This window comes from Nannospalax galili, unplaced genomic scaffold (assembly GCF_000622305.1).
Source record: "Nannospalax galili isolate Female #2095 unplaced genomic scaffold, S.galili_v1.0 scaffold1009, whole genome shotgun sequence".
Classification (NCBI taxonomy): domain Eukaryota; kingdom Metazoa; phylum Chordata; class Mammalia; order Rodentia; family Spalacidae; genus Nannospalax; species Nannospalax galili.
Genome location: NW_008360054.1, coordinates 603087 through 606208, shown reverse-complemented (window position 1 = coordinate 606208; position 3122 = coordinate 603087).

Genomic DNA, 3122 nt, shown 5'->3' with positions numbered 1-3122 from the left:
GGACATCTGGCGCCCAGCGTGAGGGCTGGATACGGAGGATCCAGTGAGGGAAGAAGGCGTCCCCAAGTCACGTTCCACAACAATTTTCACTCTGGAGTCGCCGAGGGAACCTGCCTCGGCTACAACCAGAAGTAAGTACTGACGTCTGATTATGGGACAAGAATTAAGCAGGCACGAAATTTATGTTCGGCAATTGCAGGATGCCTTACGGATGCGAGGAGTAAAGGTTAAAATAGAGGATCTATTGAGGTTCTTTGAATTTATTAAGGAAACCTGTCCTTGGTTTCCCCAAGAAGGAATAATAGATATTAAAGGATGGAAAAGGGTAAAAAATGCTTTCGAGGATTACTATAAGGTCTTTGGACCCGAGAAAATTCCTGTTACAGCCTTTTCCTACTGGAACCTAATCAGGGAATTAATAGATTCAAATGAATCTTCCACCGAGGCTGCCATAAAGCAAACTTCAGGCCTTCCACAAGGCACTCCTCAGGAGCCTCCCAGTGATAAAATAATTCCCCCTAAGGAGATAGACCTCATCTCCCTTGACAGTGAAGAGGAAACATCACCTGAGACATGTTCTAGGATTTCAAATCCTAAACATGTTAAATCAAAGCCTAACTCTAAATCCAGCACTGATGTCACAACACCTCAGTCTGGCTCTGTGCCTATGGCTCCATCGGAGGTGCACTCTCCGGCTCCTCCTTACCCTCTCCCAACAGTTTTACCTGCCCTCGAGGCATTCCCCACTTCTCCCCTTGTCACCCAATTAAGAAATGAAGTGGCTCTGTTAAAAGAACAGCTAGCCCTAGAACGACAAAAACAAGAACTGCTTGTGGGTCTTCAAGACCTATCAGTTAAAAGTAAACATTCCTTGCAAGGTGCAGTTTCCCCTGCCCTGCAGCGCTCTGTTTTCCCGGTCTTTGAAACCACGCCAAGAGATGATGATGAGCCCACAAGACAACATCGCCCCTTTAAACTCTCAGAAATGAGAGCCCACAGCTCCCTACACCATCACTCTCTTAGAGGGACTGGCAGAGCAATGGTTAACTCCCTCAGACTGGCACACGCTTGCTAAAGCGCTTCTTTCAGGTGGAGATTATCTCCTGTGGCGAGCCTGATATTATGACAACTGTAAAGAAGCAGCTAAAAGAAACCTTAACACTGAGAATGATGCTTGGACCTTTAATATGCTAATGGGCAAGGGAGACTTTGATTCTAATAATACACAAATGAACTATCCTCCAGGCTTGTTCTCCCAGATTCAAACTGCAGCCATAAAGGCTTGGAAGCAACTTCCCGTTAAAGGTGAACCCAGCCTTTCCCTTACAGCAATTAAGCAAAGTCCAGGAGAGTCCTATTCTGATTTTGTGGACCGCTTAACTACAGCAGCCACAAGATTCTTTGGCACCTCTGAGAATGGCATGGAACTCTTTATTAAACAATTGACCTTTGAAAATGCAAATTCGGCCTGTCAGGCTGCAATCAGGCCTCAGAAAAATAAGACAGACCTTAATGGTTATATCAGACTTTGTTCAGAAATTGATTCTTCTTATCAGCAGGGTCGCGCCATAGAAATAGCTGTGGCAGCAGCACTTACAGACCATCCTAAAGTCTGCTTTAAATGCAAAAACCCTGGCCACTTCTCTAGAGACTGTAAATCCTCTGCTAGCCAAACAAGAAGGGCTGACAATTCTGATAGGCCCTCGGGACTCTGCCCTAAATGTAAGCGTGGAAAACATTGGGTTAAAGAATGTAGAGCTAAAACTGACTTTCAGGGTAATGCTTTGCCTCCCCGTCAGGGAAACGGGCAGAGGGGCCTCCCTCAGGCCCCGACACAAACAATTGGGGCAGTCAACTTTATCCCAGCAAGCGACAGCAATCCATTTCTGACCTCTGCAGAGCCACCCCAGGAAGCGCAGGACTGGACCTCAGTTCCTCCTCCCACACAGTACTAGCTCCAGAGATGGGAGTGCAAATAATAAAAACGGGTGTGTATGGCCCTTTGCCTCCAGACACCTGTGGTTTAATTTTGGGACGAGGTAGCTCAGCCCTTAAAGGCTTAAGCATTATACCTGGAGTGCTTGACTCTGATTATACAGGAGAAATTCAAATCTTAGTAAAAGCCAATGCTAATATTGTCTCCATATCACCAGGAGATAGGCTTGCACAACTGGTTCTGGTACCTTTAGTCGCTTGTTCAAATCCTACCAAAAAGAATTTTCGTGCAGCTCATAATTTTGGTTCTTCTGATGCTTATTGGGTTCAGGCCATCACCCACAAAAAGCCAACTTTAACATTATGGCTAGATGGAAAGAAATTTGAGGGACTCATTGATACTGGTGCAGATGTTACTATTATTGCTTCTCATGCTTGGCCATCTAGCTGGCCCACTATTGATACTGTAACTAATTTAACAGGAATAGGACAAAGTTTAAATCCAAAACAAAGCTCAAAAGTCCTCACCTGGAAGGACACTGCAGGTAATTCAGGTCGAATTAAGCCTTTTATTGTGCCTCATATGCCAGTTAATTTGTGGGGACGAGATCTTCTGTCTCAAATGAGAATAATGATGTGTAGCCCTAATGATACTGTTACTGCTCAAATGTTAGCTCAAAATTATTGCCCAGGAAAGGGGCTGGGAAAATTAGAGAATGGAATTACCTCCCCTATTCAACCCAAAGGAAAATTTGACAAATGCGGCTTGGGAAATTTTTAATTGCGACCATTGACAAGCCTGCACACTCAAACTTTGCGGATCCCATAACTTGGAAATCTAATGATCCTGTTTGGGTAGATCAATGGCCGCTTTCCCTAGAAAAATTAACTGCCGCTACGCAGTTGGTGCAGGAACAACTTAAATTAGGACATATAGAGGAGTCTCATTCACCCTGGAATACACCCATCTTTGTTATAAAAAAGAAATCTGGTAATTGGAGATTGTTACAAGATCTAAGAACAGTAAATACCACTATGGTACTTATGGGAGCTCTGCAGCCTGGGCTGCCCTCCCCGGTGGCCATTCCTTTACAGTATCTTAAAATTATTATAGACCTTAAAGACTGCTTTTTCGCTATCCCCTTATGTCCACAGGACCTTAAGCGCTTTGCTTTTAGCCTTCCTTC